Genomic DNA, 17,204 nt, shown 5'->3' on the forward strand with positions numbered 1-17,204 from the left:
TATAGGAGACAGTAACAGAGTATAGGAGACAGTAAAAGAGTGGAAGAGAATGTAAGAGACAGTAACAGAGTTTAAGAGAGTGTAACGGAGTGTAATAGACAGTAACAGAGTGTAAGAGGGTGTAAGAGACAGTAGCAGAGTGTAGGAGAGGGTAAGAGAGTGTAAGAGACAGTAACAGAGTGTAAGAGACAGTAACAGAGTATATGAGTCAGCAGCAGAGTGTAAGAGAGTGTAACAGAGTATAGGAGACAGTAACAGAGTATAGGAGACAGTAACAGAGTGTAAGAGACAGTAACAGAGTGTACGAGACAGTAACAGAGTGTAAGATACAGTAACAGAGTGTATGACAGTGTAGTAGAGTGTAAGAGACAGTAACAGAGCGTAAGAGATAGTAGCAGAGTGTAAGAGACAGTAGCAGAGTGTAAGAGACAGTAGCAGAGTGTAAGATACAGTAACAGAGTGTAAGAGACAGTAGCAGAGTGTAAGAGAGTGTAAGAGACAGTAACAGTGTGTAAGAGGGTGTAACAGCGTGTAAGAGAGTGTAACAGCGTGTAAGAGAGTGTAACAGAGTGTAAGAGACAGTAACAGAGTGTAAGAGGGTGTAAGAGACAGTAGCAGAGTGTAGGAGAGTGTAAGAGAGTGTAAGAGACAGTAACAGAGTGTAAGAGAGTGTAACAGAGTGTAAGAGACAGTAACAGAGTGTACGAGAGTGTAGTAGAGTGTAAGAGACAGTAAGAGAGCGTAAGAGACAGAAGCAGAGTGAAACAGAGAGTAGCAGAGTGTAAGAGACAGTAGCAGAGTGTAAGAGAGTGTAAGAGACAGTAACAGAGTGTAAGAGAGTGTAAGAGACAGTAACAGAGTGTAGGAGAGTGTAAGAGACAGTAACAGAGTGTAAGAGACAGCAGCAGAGTGTAAGAGAGTGTAACATAGTGTAAGAGAGTGTAAGAGACAGTAGCAGAGTGTAAGAGACAGCAGCAGAGTGTAAGAGAGTGTAAGAGACAGTAACAGAGTGTAAGAGAGTGTAAGAGAGTGTAAGAGACAGTAACAGAGTGTAAGAGAGTGTAAGAGACAGTAACAGAGTGTAGGAGAGTGTAAGAGACAGTAACAGAGTGTAAGAGACAGTAACAGAGTGTAAGAGACAGCAGCAGAGTGTAAGAGAGTGTAACATAGTGTAAGAGAGTGTAAGAGACAGTAACAGAGTGTAAGAGACAGTAACAGAGTGTAAGAGACAGCAGCAGAGTGTAAGAGAGTGTAACATAGTGTAAGAGAGTGTAAGAGAGAGTAGCAGAGTGTAATAGACAGTAACAGAGTGTAAGAGAGTGTAAGAGACAGTAACAGAGTGTAAGAGACAGCAGCAGAGTGTAAGAGAGTGTAAGAGACAGTAACAGAGTGTAAGAGAGTGTAACAGAGTGTAAGAGACAGTAACAGAGTGTACGAGACAGTAACAGAGTGTAAGAGACAGTAACAGAGTGTACGAGAGTGTAGTAGAGTGTAAGAGACAGTAACAGAGCGTAAGAGACAGTAGCAGAGTGTAAGAGACAGAAGCAGAGTGAAACAGAGAGTAGCAGAGTGTAAGAGACAGTAGCAGAGTGTAAGAGACAGTAGCAGAGTGTAAGAGAGTGTAAGAGACAGTAACAGAGTGTAAGAGAGTGTAACAGCGTGTAAGAGAGTGTAACAGAGTGTAAGAGAGTGTAAGAGACAGTAACAGAGTGTAAGAGAGTGTAACAGCGTGTAAGAGAGTGTAACAGAGTGTAAGAGAGTGTAAGAGACAGTAACAGAGTGTAGGAGAGTGTAAGAGACAGTAACAGAGTGTAAGAGACAGTAACAGAGTGTAAGAGACAGCAGCAGAGTGTAAGAGAGTGTAACATAGTGTAAGACAGTGTAAGAGACAGTAGCAGAGTGTAATAGACAGTAACAGAGTGTAAGAGAGTGTAAGAGACAGTAGCAGAGTGTAATAGACAGTAACAGAGTGTAAGAGAGTGTTATAGACAGTAGCAGAGTTTAAGAGACAGTAACAGAGTATAAGAGACAGTAACAGAGTGTAAGAGACAGTAACAGAGTGTAAGAGACAGTAACAGAGTCAAAGAGACAGTAGCAGAGTGAAAGAAACAGTAGTAGAGGGTAGTAGAGTGTAGTAGAGTGTAGTAGAGTGTAAGAGAGTGTCAAATGGCATATACCGTCCTCTAGGATCACATAGTCCCGAATGATCTCAGTATACTGTGAACGTCTTTGGGGATCTCTTCGTGTAGACATCGTAAACCTGTGTAAGAGACAGGAGTAGAGAGTAAGAGACGGTAACAGAGTATATGAGACAGTAGCAGAGTGTAAGAGAGTGTAACAGAGTATAGGAGACAGTAACAGAGTATAGGAGACAGTAAGAGAGTGGAAGAGAATGTAAGAGACAGTAACAGAGTTTAAGAGAGTGTAACGGAGTGTAATAGACAGTAACAGAGTGTAAGAGGGTGTAAGAGACAGTAGCAGAGTGTAGGAGAGGGTAAGAGAGTGTAAGAGACAGTAACAGAGTGTAAGAGACAGTAACAGAGTATATGAGTCAGCAGCAGAGTGTAAGAGAGTGTAACAGAGTATAGGAGACAGTAACAGAGTATAGGAGACAGTAACAGAGTGTAAGAGACAGTAACAGAGTGTACGAGACAGTAACAGAGTGTAAGATACAGTAACAGAGTGTATGACAGTGTAGTAGAGTGTAAGAGACAGTAACAGAGCGTAAGAGATAGTAGCAGAGTGTAAGAGACAGTAGCAGAGTGTAAGAGACAGTAGCAGAGTGTAAGATACAGTAACAGAGTGTAAGAGACAGTAGCAGAGTGTAAGAGAGTGTAAGAGACAGTAACAGTGTGTAAGAGGGTGTAACAGCGTGTAAGAGAGTGTAACAGCGTGTAAGAGAGTGTAACAGAGTGTAAGAGACAGTAACAGAGTGTAAGAGGGTGTAAGAGACAGTAGCAGAGTGTAGGAGAGTGTAAGAGAGTGTAAGAGACAGTAACAGAGTGTAAGAGAGTGTAACAGAGTGTAAGAGACAGTAACAGAGTGTACGAGAGTGTAGTAGAGTGTAAGAGACAGTAAGAGAGCGTAAGAGACAGAAGCAGAGTGAAACAGAGAGTAGCAGAGTGTAAGAGACAGTAGCAGAGTGTAAGAGAGTGTAAGAGACAGTAACAGAGTGTAAGAGAGTGTAAGAGACAGTAACAGAGTGTAGGAGAGTGTAAGAGACAGTAACAGAGTGTAAGAGACAGCAGCAGAGTGTAGGAGAGTGTAACATAGTGTAAGAGAGTGTAAGAGACAGTAGCAGAGTGTAAGAGACAGCAGCAGAGTGTAAGAGAGTGTAAGAGACAGTAACAGAGTGTAAGAGAGTGTAAGAGAGTGTAAGAGACAGTAACAGAGTGTAAGAGAGTGTAAGAGACAGTAACAGAGTGTAGGAGAGTGTAAGAGACAGTAACAGAGTGTAAGAGACAGCAGCAGAGTGTAAGAGAGTGTAACATAGTGTAAGAGAGTGTAAGAGACAGTAGCAGAGTGTAAGAGACAGTAGCAGAGTGTAAGAGAGTGTACGAGACAGTGACAGAGTGTAAGAGACAGTAACAGAATGTACGAGAGTGTAGTAGAGTGTAAGAGACAGTAACAGAGTGTAAGAGACAGTAACAGAGTGTAAGAGACAGTAGCAGAGTGTAATAGACAGTAACAGAGTGTAAGAGAGTGTTATAGACAGTAGCAGAGTTTAAGAGACAGTAACAGAGTGTAAGAGACAGTAACAGAGTGTAAGAGGGTGTAAGAGACAGTAGCAGAGTGTAGGAGAGTGTAAGAGAGTGTAAGAGAGTGTAAGAGACAGTAACAGAGTGTAAGAGACAGTAACAGAGTGTAAGAGACAGCAGCAGAGTGTAAGAGAGTGTAAGAGACAGCAACAGAGTGTAAGAGAGTGTAACAGAGTGTAAGAGACAGTAACAGAGTGTACGAGACAGTAACAGAGTGTAAGAGACAGTAACAGAGCGTAAGAGACAGTAGCAGAGTGTAAGAGACAGAAGCAGAGTGAAACAGAGAGTAGCAGAGTGTAAGAGACAGTAGCAGAGTGTAAGAGAGTGTAACAGCATGTAAGAGAGTGTAACAGCATGTAAGAGAGTGTAACAGAGTGTAAGAGAGTGTAAGAGACAGTAACAGAGTGTAGGAGAGTGTAAGAGACAGTAACAGAGTGTAAGAGACAGTAACAGAGTGTAAGAGACAGCAGCAGAGTGCAAGAGAGTGTAACATAGTGTAAGAGAGTGTAAGAGACAGTAGCAGAGTGTAATAGACAGTAACAGCGTGTAAGAGAGTGTAACAGAGTGTAAGAGAGTGTAAGAGACAGTAACAGAGTGTAGGAGAGTGTAAGAGACAGTAACAGAGTGTAAGAGACAGTAACAGAGTGTTAGAGACAGCAGCAGAGTGTAAGCGAGTGTAAGAGACAGTAGCAGAGTGTAATAGACAGTAACAGAGTGTAAGAGAGTGTAAGAGACAGTAGCAGAGTGTAAGAGACAGTAGCAGAGTGTAAGAGACAGTAGCAGAGTGTAAGAGAGTGTAAGAGACAGTAACAGAGTGTAAGAGAGTGTAACAGCATGTAAGAGAGTGTAAGAGACAGTAACAGAGTGTAAGAGACAGTGACAGAGTGTAAGAGACAGCAGCAGAGTGTAAGAGAGTGTAACATAGTGTAAGAGAGTGTAAGAGACAGTAGCAGAGTGTAATAGACAGTGACAGAGTGTAAGAGAGTGTAAGAGACAGTAGCAGTGTGTAATAGACAGTAGCAGAGTGTAAGAGAGTGTTATAGACAGTAGCAGAGTTTAAGAGACAGTAACAGAGTGTAAGAGACAGTAACAGAGTGTAAGAGGGTGTAAGAGACAGTAGCAGAGTGTAGGAGAGTGTAAGAGAGTGTAAGAGAGTGTAAGAGACAGTAACAGAGTGTAAGAGACAGTAACAGAGTGTAAGAGACAGCAGCAGAGTGCAAGAGAGTGTAACATAGTGTAAGAGAGTGTAAGAGACAGTAGCAGAGTGTAATAGACAGTAACAGAGTGTAAGAGAGTGTAAGAGACAGTAACAGAGTGTAATAGACAGTAACAGAGTGTAAGAGAGTGTTATAGACAGTAGCAGAGTTTAAGAGACAGTAAAAGAGTGTAAGAGACAGTAACAGAGTGTACGAGAGTGTAGTAGAGTGTAAGAGACAGTAGCAGAGTGTAGGAGAGTGTAAGAGAGTGTAAGAGACAGTAACAGAGTGTAAGAGACAGTAACAGAGTGTAAGAGGGTGTAAGAGACAGTAGCAGAGTGTAGGAGAGTGTAAGAGAGTGTAAGAGACAGTAACAGAGTGTAAGAGACAGTAACAGAGTATACGAGACAGCAGCAGAGTGTAAGAGAGTGTAACAGAGTATAGGAGACAGTAACAGAGTATAGGAGACAGTAACAGAGTGTAAGAGACAGTAACAGAGTGTACGAGACAGTAACAGAGTGTAAGATACAGTAACAGAGTGTATGACAGTGTAGTAGAGTGTAAGAGACAGTAACAGAGCGTAAGAGATAGTAGCAGAGTGTAAGAGACAGTAGCAGAGTGAAAGAGACAGTAACAGAGTGTAAGAGACAGTAGTAGAGTGTAAGATACAGTAACAGAGTGTAAGAGACAGTAGCAGAGTGTAAGAGAGTGTAAGAGACAGTAACAGTGTGTAAGAGGGTGTAACAGCGTGTAAGAGAGTGTAACAGCGTGCAAGAGAGTGTAACAGAGTGTAAGAGACAGTAACAGAGTTTAACAGGGTGTAAGAGACAGTAGCAGAGTGTAGGAGAGTGTAAGAGAGTATAAGAGACAGTAACAGAGTGTAAGAGAGTGTAACACAGTGTAAGAGACAGTAACAGAGTGTACGAGAGTGTAGTAGAGTGTAAGAGACAGTAAGAGAGCATAAGAGACAGAAGCAGAGTGAAACAGAGAGTAGCAGAGTGTAAGAGACAGTAGCAGAGTGTAAGAGACAGTAGCAGAGTGTAAGAGAGTGTAAGAGACAGTAACAGAGTGTAGGAGAGTGTAAGAGACAGTAACAGAGTGTAAGAGACAGTAACAGAGTGTAAGAGACAGCAGCAGAGTGTAAGAGAGTGTAACATAGTGTAAGAGAGTGTAAGAGACAGTAGCAGAGTGTAATAGACAGTAACATAGTGTAAGAGAGTGTAAGAGACAGTAGCAGAGTGTAATAGACAGTAACAGAGTGTAAGAGAGTGTAAGAGACAGTAGCAGAGTGTAATAGACAGTAACAGAGTCTAAGAGAGTGTTATAGACAGTAGCAGAGTTTAAGAGACAGTAACAGAGTGTAAGAGACAGTAACAGAGTGTAAGAGGGTGTAAGAGACAGTAGCAGAGTGGAGGAGAGTGTAAGAGAGTGTAAGAGACAGTAACAGAGTGTAAGAGACAGTAACAGAGTGTAAGAGACAGCAACAGAGTGGAAGAGAGTGTAAGAGACAGTAACAGAGTGTAAGAGAGTGTAACAGAGTGTAAGAGACAGTAACAGAGTGTACGAGACAGTAACAGAGTGTAAGAGACAGTAACAGAGTGTACGACAGTGTAGTAGAGTGTAAGAGACAGTAACAGAGCGTAAGAGACAGTAGCAGAGTGTAAGAGACAGAAGCAGAGTGAAACAGAGAGTAGCAGAGTGTAAGAGACAGTAGCAGAGTGTAAGAGACAGTAGCAGAGTGTAAGAGAGTGTAAGAGACAGTAACAGAGTGTAAGAGAGTGTAACAGCGTGTAAGAGAGTGTAACAGAGTGTAAGAGAGTGTAAGAGACAGTAACAGAGTGTAAGAGACAGTAACAGAGTGTAAGAGACAGCAGCAGAGTGTAAGAGAGTGTAACATAGTGTAAGACAGTGTAAGAGACAGTAACAGAGTGTAAGAGAGTGTAACAGCGTGTAAGAGAGTGTAACAGAGTGTAGGAGAGTGTAAGAGACAGTAACAGAGTGTAAGAGACAGTAACAGAGTGTAAGAGACAGCAGCAGAGTGTAAGAGAGTGTAACATAGTGTAAGACAGTGTAAGAGACAGTAGCAGAGTGTAATAGACAGTAACAGAGTGTAAGAGAGTGTAAGAGACAGTAGCAGAGTGAAAGAAACAGTAGTAGAGTGTAGTAGAGTGTAGTAGAGTGTCACATGGCATATACCGTCCTCTAGGATCACATAGTCCCGAATGAACTCAGTATACTGTGAACGTCTTTGGGGATCTCTTCGTGTAGACATCGTAAACCTGTGTAAGAGACAGGAGCAGAGAGTAAGAGACGGTAACAGAGTATATGAGACGGTAACAGAGTATATGAGACAGTAGCAGAGTGTAAGAGAGTCTAACAGAGTATAGGAGACAGTAACAGAGTGGAAGAGAATGTAAGAGACAGTAACAGAGTGTAAGAGAGTGTAACGGAGTGTAATAGACAGTAACAGAGTGTAAGAGGGTGTAAGAGACAGTAGCAGAGTGTAGGAGAGTGTAAGAGAGTGTAAGAGACGGTAACAGAGTGTAAGAGACAGTAACAGAGTATATGAGACAGCAGCAGAGTGTAAGAGAGTGTAACAGAGTATAGGAGACAGTAACAGAGTATAGGAGACAGTAACAGAGTGTAAGAGACAGTAACAGAGTGTACGAGACAGTAACAGAGTGTAAGATACAGTAACAGAGTGTATGACAGTGTAGTAGAGTGTAAGAGACAGTAACAGAGTGTAAGAGATAGTAGCAGAGTGTAAGAGACAGTAGCAGAGTGAAAGAGACAGTAACAGAGTGTAAGAGACAGTAGCAGAGTGTAAGAGAGTGTAAGAGACAGTAACAGTGTGTAAGAGGGTGTAACAGCGTGTAAGAGAGTGTAACAGCGTGTAAGAGAGTGTAACAGAGTGTAAGAGAGTGTAAGAGACAGAAACAGAGTGTAAGAGGGTGTAAGAGACAGTAGCAGAGTGTAGGAGAGTGTAAGAGAGTGTAAGAGACAGTAACAGAGTGTAAGAGAGTGTAACAGAGTGTAAGAGACAGTAACAGAGTGTACGAGAGAGTAGCAGAGTGTAAGAGACAGTAGCAAAGTGTAAGAGACAGTAGCAGAGTGTAAGAGTGTGTAAGAGACAGTAACAGAGTGTAAGAGAGTGTAACATAGTGTAAGAGAGTGTAAGAGACAGTAGCAGAGTGTAATAGACAGTAACAGAGTGTAAGAGAGTGTAAGAGACAGTAGCAGAGTGTAATAGACAGTAACAGAGTGTAAGAGAGTGTTATAGACAGTAGCAGAGTTTAAGAGACAGTAACAGAGTGTAAGAGACAGTAACAGAGTGTAACAGGGTGTAAGAGACAGTAGCAGAGTGTAGGAGAGTGTAAGAGACAGTAACAGTGTGTAAGAGGGTGTAACAGCGTGTAAGAGAGTGTAACAGCGTGTAAGAGAGTGTAAGAGAGTGTAAGAGACAGTAACAGAGTGTAAGAGGGTGTAAGAGACAGTAGCAGAGTGTAGGAGAGTGTAAGAGAGTGTAAGAAACAGTAACAGAGTGTAAGAGACAGCAGCAGAGTGTAAGAGAGTGTAAGAGAGTGTAAGAGACAGTAACAGAGTGTAAGAGAGTGTAACAGAGTGTAAGAGACAGTAACAGAGTGTAAGAGACAGTAACAGAGTGTAAGAAACAGTAACAGAGTGTACGAGAGTGTAGTAGAGTGTAAGAGACAGTAACAGAGCGTAAGAGACAGTAGCAGAGTGTAAGAGACAGAAGCAGAGTGAAACAGAGAGTAGCAGAGTGTAAGAGACAGTAGCAGATTGTAAGAGAGTGTAAGAGACAGTAACAGAGTGTAAGAGAGTGTAACAGAGTGTAAGAGACAGTAACAGAGTGTAGGAGAGTGTAAGAGACAGTAACAGAGTGTAAGAGACAGTAACAGAGTGTATGAGACAGCAGCAGAGTGTAAGAGAGTGTAACATAGTTTAAGAGAGTGTAAGAGAGTGTAAGAGACAGTAGCAGAGTGTAATAGACAGTAAGAGAGTGTAAGAGACAGTAGCAGAGTGTAATAGACAGTAACAGAGTGTAAGAGAGTGTTATAGACAGTAGCAGAGATTAAGAGACAGTAACAGAGTGTAAGAGACAGTAACAGAGTGTAAGAGACAGTAACAGAGTGAAAGAGACAGTAGCAGAGTGAAAGAAACAGTAGTAGAGTGTAGTAGAGTGTAGTAGAGTGTAAGAGAGTGTCACATGGCATATACCGTCCTCTAGGATCACATAGACCCGAATGATCTCAGTATACTGTGAACGTCTTTGGGGATCTCTTCGCGTAGACATCGTAAACCTGTGTAAGAGACAGTAGCAGAGAGTAAGAGACGGTAACAGAGTATATGAGATAGTAGCAGAGTGTAAGAGTATAGGAGACAGTAACAGAGTATAGGAGACAGTAACAGAGTGTAAGAGAATGTAAGAGACAGTAACAGAGTGTAAGAGAGTGTAACAGAGTGTAAGAGACAGTAACAGAGTGTAAGAGGGTGTAAGCGACAGTAGCAGAGTGTAGGAGAGTGTAAGAGAGTGTAAGAGACAGTAACATAGTGTAAGAGACAGTAACAGAGTATATGAGACAGCAGCAGAGTGTAAGAGAGTGTAACAGAGCGTAAGAGATAGTAGCAGAGTGTAAGAGACAGTAGCAGAGTGAAAGAGACAGTAACAGAGTGTAAGAGACAGTAGCAGAGTGTAAGATACAGTAACAGAGTGTAAGAGACAGTAGCAGAGTCTAAGAGAGTGTAAGAGACAGTAACAGTGTGTAAGAGGGTGTAACAGCGTGTAAGAGAGTTTAACAGTGTGTAAGAGAGTGTAACAGAGTGTAAGAGAGTGTAAGATACAGTAACAGAGTGTATGAGGGTGTAAGAGACAGTAGCAGAGTGTAGGAGAGTGTAAGAGACAGTAACAGAGTGTACGAGAGTGTAGTAGAGTGTTAGAGACAGTAAGAGAGCGTAAGAGATGGAAGCAGAGTGAAACAGAGAGTAGCAGAGTGTAAGAGACAGTAGCAGAGTGTAAGAGACAGTAGCAGAGTGTAAGAGAGTGTAAGAGACAGTTACAGAGTGTAAGAGAGTGTAACAGCATGTAAGAGAGTGTAACAGAGTGTAAGAGACAGTAACAGAGTGTAGGAGAGTGTAAGAGACAGTAACAGAGTGTAAGAGACAGTAACAGAGTGTAAGAGACAGCAGCAGAGTGTAAGAGAGTGTAACATAGTGTAAGAGAGTGTAAGAGACAGTAGCAGAGCGTAACAGACAGTAACAGAGTGTAAGAGACAGTAGCAGAGTGTAAGAGACAGTAGCAGAGTGTAAGAGACAGTAGCAGAGTGTAAGAGGCAGCAGCAGAGTGTAATAGGCAGTAACAGAGTGTAAGAGAGTGTAAGAGACAGTAGCAGAGTGTAATAGGCAGTAACAGAGTGTAAGAGAGTGTAAGAGACAGTAGCAGAGTGTAATAGACAGTAACAGAGTGTAAGAGACTGTTATAGACAGTAGCAGAGTTTAAAAGACAGTAACAGAGTGTAAGAGACAGTAACAGAGTGTAAGAGGGTGTAAGAGACAGTAGCAGAGTGTAGGAGAGTATAAGAGACAGTAACAGAGTGTAAGAGACAGCAGCAGAGTGTAAGAGAGTGTAAGAGACAGTAACAGAGTGTAAGAGAGTGTAACAGAGTGTAAGAGACTGTAACAGAGTGTACGAGAGTGTAGTAGAGTGTAAGATTCAGTATCAGAGCGTAAGAGACAGTAGCAGAGTGTAAGAGACAGAAGCAGAGTGAAACAGAGAGTAGCAGAGTGTAAGAGACAGTAGCAGAGTGTAAGAGACAGTAGCAGAGTGTAAGAGAGTGTAAGAGACAGTAACAGCGTGTAAGAGAGTGTAACAGAGTGTAAGAGAGTGTAAGAGACAGTAACAGAGTGTAGGAGAGTGTAAGAGACAGTAACAGAGTGTAAGAAACAGTAACAGAGTGTAAGAGACAGCAGCAGAGTGTAAGAGAGTGTAACATAGTGTAAGAGAGTGTAAGAGACAGTAGCAGAGTGTAATAGACAGTAACAGAGTGTAAGAGAGTGTGGGAGACAGTAGCAGAGTGTAATAGACAGTAACAGAGTGTAAGAGAGTGTTATAGACAGTAGCAGAGTTTAAGAGACAGTAACAGAGTGTAAGAGACAGTAACAGAGTGTAAGAGACAGTAACAGAGTGAAAGAGACAGTAGCAGAGTGAAAGAAACAGTAGTAGAGGGTAGTAGAGTGTAGTAGAGTGTAAGAGAGTGTCACATGGCATATACTGTCCTCTAGGATCACATAGTCCCGAATGATCTCAGTATACTGTGAACGTCTTGGGGGATCTCTTCGTGTAGACATCGTAAACCTGTGTAAGAGACAGGAGCACAGAGTAAGAGACGGTAACAGAGTATATGAGACAGTAGCAGAGTGTAAGAGAGTGTAACAGAGTATAGGAGACAGTAACAGAGTATAGGAGACAGTAACAGAGTGGAAGAGAATGTAAGAGACAGTAACAGAGTGTAAGAGAGTGTAACGGAGTGTAAGAGACAGTAACAGAGTGTAAGAGGGTGTAAGAGACAGTAGCAGAGTGTAGGAGAGTGTAAGAGAGTGTAAGAGACAGTAACAGAGTGTAAGAGTGTGTAACAGAGTGTAACAGAGTGTAAGAGACAGTAACAGAGTGTACGAGAGTGTAGTAGAGTGTAAGAGACAGTAACAGAGCGTAAGAGATAGTAGCAGAGTGTAAGAGACAGTAGCAGAGTGAAAGAGACAGTAACAGAGTGTAAGAGACAGTAGCAGAGTGTAAGAGAGTGTAAGAGACAGTAACAGTGTGTAAGAGGGTGTAACAGCGTGTAAGAGAGTGTAACAGCGTGTAAGAGAGTGTAATAGAGTGTAAGAGAGTGTAAGAGACAGTAACAGAGTGTAAGAGGGTGTAAGAGACAGTAGCAGAGTGTAGGAGAGTGTAAGAGAGTGTAAGAGACAGTAACAGAGTGTAAGAGTGTGTAACAGAGTGTAACAGAGTGTAAGAGACAGTAACAGAGTGTACGAGAGTGTAGTAGAGTGTAAGAGACAGTAAGAGAGCGGAAGAGACAGAAGCAGAGTGAAACAGAGAGTAGCAGAGTGTAAGAGACAGTAGCAGAGTGTAAGAGAGTGTAAGAGACAGTAACAGAGTGTACGAGAGTGTAGTAGAGTGTAAGAGACAGTAAGAGAGCGTAAGAGACAGAAGCAGAGTGAAACAGAGAGTAGCAGAGTGTAAGAGACAGTAGCAGAGTGTAAGATACAGTAGCAGAGTGTAAGAGAGCGTAAGAGACAGTAACAGAGTGTAGGAGAGTGTAACAGCATGTAAGAGAGTGTAACAGAGTGTAAGAGAGTGTAAGAGACAGTAACAGAGTGTAGGAGAGTGTAAGAGACAGTAACAGAGTGTAAGAGACAGTAAGAGAGTGTAAGAGACAGCAGCAGAGTGTAATAGACAGTAACAGAGTGTAAGAGAGTGTTATAGACAGTAGCAGAGTTTAAGAGACAGTAACAGAGTGTAAGAGACAGTAACAGAGTGTAAGAGACAGTAACAGAGTGTAGGAGAGTGTAAGAGACAGTAACAGAGTGTAAGAGACAGTAACAGAGTGTAAGAGACAGTAGCAGAGTGTAATAGACAGTAACAGAGTGTAAGAGAGTGTTATAGACAGTAGCAGAGTTTAAGAGACAGTAACAGAGTGTAAGAGACAGTAACAGAGTGTAAGAGGGTGTAAGAGACAGTAGCAGAGTGTAGGAGAGTGTAAGAGAGTGTAAGAGAGTGTAAGAGACAGTAACAGAGTGTAAGAGACAGTAACAGAGTGTAAGAGACAGCAGCAGAGTGTAAGAGAGTGTAAGAGACAGCAACAGAGTGTAAGAGAGTGTAACAGAGTGTAAGAGACAGTAACAGAGTGTACGAGACAGTAACAGAGTGTAAGAGACAGTAACAGAGCGTAAGAGACAGTAGCAGAGTGTAAGAGACAGAAGCAGAGTGAAACAGAGAGTAGCAGAGTGTAAGAGACAGTAGCAGAGTGTAAGAGAGTGTAACAGCATGTAAGAGAGTGTAACAGCATGTAAGAGAGTGTAACAGAGTGTAAGAGAGTGTAAGAGACAGTAACAGAGTGTAGGAGAGTGTAAGAGACAGTAACAGAGTGTAAGAGACAGTAACAGAGTGTAAGAGACAGCAGCAGAGTGCAAGAGAGTGTAACATAGTGTAAGAGAGTGTAAGAGACAGTAGCAGAGTGTAATAGACAGTAACAGCGTGTAAGAGAGTGTAACAGAGTGTAAGAGAGTGTAAGAGACAGTAACAGAGTGTAGGAGAGTGTAAGAGACAGTAACAGAGTGTAAGAGACAGTAACAGAGTGTTAGAGACAGCAGCAGAGTGTAAGCGAGTGTAAGAGACAGTAGCAGAGTGTAATAGACAGTAACAGAGTGTAAGAGAGTGTAAGAGACAGTAGCAGAGTGTAAGAGACAGTAGCAGAGTGTAAGAGACAGTATCAGAGTGTAAGAGAGTGTAAGAGACAGTAACAGAGTGTAAGAGAGTGTAACAGCATGTAAGAGAGTGTAAGAGACAGTAACAGAGTGTAAGAGACAGTGACAGAGTGTAAGAGACAGCAGCAGAGTGTAAGAGAGTGTAACATAGTGTAAGAGAGTGTAAGAGACAGTAGCAGAGTGTAATAGACAGTGACAGAGTGTAAGAGAGTGTAAGAGACAGTAGCAGTGTGTAATAGACAGTAGCAGAGTGTAAGAGAGTGTTATAGACAGTAGCAGAGTTTAAGAGACAGTAACAGAGTGTAAGAGACAGTAACAGAGTGCAAGAGGGTGTAAGAGACAGTAGCAGAGTGTAGGAGAGTGTAAGAGAGTGTAAGAGAGTGTAAGAGACAGTAACAGAGTGTAAGAGACAGTAACAGAGTGTAAGAGACAGCAGCAGAGTGCAAGAGAGTGTAACATAGTGTAAGAGAGTGTAAGAGACAGTAGCAGAGTGTAATAGACAGTAACAGAGTGTAAGAGAGTGTAAGAGACAGTAGCAGAGTGTAATAGACAGTAACAGAGTGTAAGAGAGTGTTATAGACAGTAGCAGAGTTTAAGAGACAGTAAAAGAGTGTAAGAGACAGTAACAGAGTGTACGAGAGTGTAGTAGAGTGTAAGAGACAGTAGCAGAGTGTAGGAGAGTGTAAGAGAGTGTAAGAGACAGTAACAGAGTGTAAGAGACAGTAACAGAGTGTAAGAGGGTGTAAGAGACAGTAGCAGAGTGTAGGAGAGTGTAAGAGAGTGTAAGAGACAGTAACAGAGTGTAAGAGACAGTAACAGAGTATACGAGACAGCAGCAGAGTGTAAGAGAGTGTAACAGAGTATAGGAGACAGTAACAGAGTATAGGAGACAGTAACAGAGTGTAAGAGACAGTAACAGAGTGTACGAGACAGTAACAGAGTGTAAGATACAGTAACAGAGTGTATGACAGTGTAGTAGAGTGTAAGAGACAGTAACAGAGCGTAAGAGATAGTAGCAGAGTGTAAGAGACAGTAGCAGAGTGAAAGAGACAGTAACAGAGTGTAAGAGACAGTAGTAGAGTGTAAGATACAGTAACAGAGTGTAAGAGACAGTAGCAGAGTGTAAGAGAGTGTAAGAGACAGTAACAGTGTGTAAGAGGGTGTAACAGCGTGTAAGAGAGTGTAACAGCGTGCAAGAGAGTGTAACAGAGTGTAAGAGACAGTAACAGAGTTTAACAGGGTGTAAGAGACAGTAGCAGAGTGTAGGAGAGTGTAAGAGAGTATAAGAGACAGTAACAGAGTGTAAGAGAGTGTAACACAGTGTAAGAGACAGTAACAGAGTGTACGAGAGTGTAGTAGAGTGTAAGAGACAGTAAGAGAGCATAAGAGACAGAAGCAGAGTGAAACAGAGAGTAGCAGAGTGTAAGAGACAGTAGCAGAGTGTAAGAGACAGTAGCAGAGTGTAAGAGAGTGTAAGAGACAGTAACAGAGTGTAGGAGAGTGTAAGAGACAGTAACAGAGTGTAAGAGACAGTAACAGAGTGTAAGAGACAGCAGCAGAGTGTAAGAGAGTGTAACATAGTGTAAGAGAGTGTAAGAGACAGTAGCAGAGTGTAATAGACAGTAACATAGTGTAAGAGAGTGTAAGAGACAGTAGCAGAGTGTAATAGACAGTAACAGAGTGTAAGAGAGTGTAAGAGACAGTAGCAGAGTGTAATAGACAGTAACAGAGTCTAAGAGAGTGTTATAGACAGTAGCAGAGTTTAAGAGACAGTAACAGAGTGTAAGAGACAGTAACAGAGTGTAAGAGGGTGTAAGAGACAGTAGCAGAGTGGAGGAGAGTGTAAGAGAGTGTAAGAGACAGTAACAGAGTGTAAGAGACAGTAACAGAGTGTAAGAGACAGCAACAGAGTGGAAGAGAGTGTAAGAGACAGTAACAGAGTGTAAGAGAGTGTAACAGAGTGTAAGAGACAGTAACAGAGTGTACGAGACAGTAACAGAGTGTAAGAGACAGTAACAGAGTGTACGAGAGTGTAGTAGAGTGTAAGAGACAGTAACAGAGCGTAAGAGACAGTAGCAGAGTGTAAGAGACAGAAGCAGAGTGAAACAGAGAGTAGCAGAGTGTAAGAGACAGTAGCAGAGTGTAAGAGACAGTAGCAGAGTGTAAGAGAGTGTAAGAGACAGTAACAGAGTGTAAGAGAGTGTAACAGCGTGTAAGAGAGTGTAACAGAGTGTAAGAGAGTGTAAGAGACAGTAACAGAGTGTAAGAGACAGTAACAGAGTGTAAGAGACAGCAGCAGAGTGTAAGAGAGTGTAACATAGTGTAAGACAGTGTAAGAGACAGTAACAGAGTGTAAGAGAGTGTAACAGCGTGTAAGAGAGTTTAACAGAGTGTAGGAGAGTGTAAGAGACAGTAACAGAGTGTAAGAGACAGTAACAGAGTGTAAGAGACAGCAGCAGAGTGTAAGAGAGTGTAACATAGTGTAAGACAGTGTAAGAGACAGTAGCAGAGTGTAATAGACAGTAACAGAGTGTAAGAGAGTGTAAGAGACAGTAGCAGAGTGTAATAGACAGTAACAGAGTGTAAGAGAGTGTTATAGACAGTAGCAGAGTTTAAGAGACAGTAACAGAGTGTAAGAGACAGTAACAGAGTGTAAGAGACAGTAACAGAGTGAAAGAGACAGTAGTAGAGGGTAGTAGAGTGTAGTAGAGTGTAGTAGAGTGTAAGAGAGTGTCAAATGGCATATACCGTCCTCTAGGATCACATAGTCCCGAATGATCTCAGTATACTGTGAACGTCTTTGGGGATCTCTTCGTGTAGACATCGTAAACCTGTGTAAGAGACAGGAGTAGACAGTAAGAGACGGTAACAGAGTATATGAGACAGTAGCAGAGTGTAAGAGAGTGTAACAGAGTATAGGAGACAGTAACAGAGTATAGGAGACAGTAACAGAGTGGAAGAGAATGTAAGAGACAGTAACAGAGTGTAAGAGAGTGTAACGGAGTGTAATAGACAGTAACAGAGTGTAAGAGGGTGTAAGAGACAGTAGCAGAGTGTAGGAGAGTGTAAGAGAGTGTAAGAGACAGTAACAGAGTGTAAGAGACAGTAACAGAGTATATGAGTCAGCAGCAGAGTGTAAGAGAGTGTAACAGAGTATAGGAGACAGTAACAGAGTATAGGAGACAGTAACAGAGTGTAAGAGACAGTAACAGAGTGTACGAGACAGTAACAGAGTGTAAGATACAGTAACAGAGTGTATGACAGTGTAGTAGAGTGTAAGAGACAGTAACAGAGCGTAAGAGATAGTTGCAGAGTGTAAGAGACAGTAGCAGAGTGTAAGAGACAGTAGCAGAGTGTAAGAGAGTGTAAGAGACAGTAACAGTGTGTAAGAGGGTGTAACAGCGTGTAGGAGAGTGTAACAGCGTGTAAGAGAGTGTAACAGAGTGTAAGAGACAGTAACAGAGTGTAAGAGGGTGTAAGAGACAGTAGCAGAGTGTAGGAGAGTGTAAGAGAGTGTAAGAGACAGTAACAGAGTGTAAGAGAGTGTAACAGAGTGTAAGAGACAGTAACAGAGTGTACGAGAGTGTAGTAGAGTGTAAGAGACTGTAAGAGACAGTAAGAGAGCGTAAGAGACAGAAGCAGAGTGAAACAGAGAGTAGCAGAGTGTAAGAGACAGTAGCAGAGTGTAAGAGACAGTAGCAGAGTGTAAGAGAGTGTAAGAGACAGTAACAGAGTGTAAGAGAGT

Source organism: Spea bombifrons, chromosome 9, assembly GCF_027358695.1.
Source record: "Spea bombifrons isolate aSpeBom1 chromosome 9, aSpeBom1.2.pri, whole genome shotgun sequence".
Taxonomy (NCBI): Eukaryota; Metazoa; Chordata; class Amphibia; order Anura; family Pelobatidae; genus Spea; species Spea bombifrons.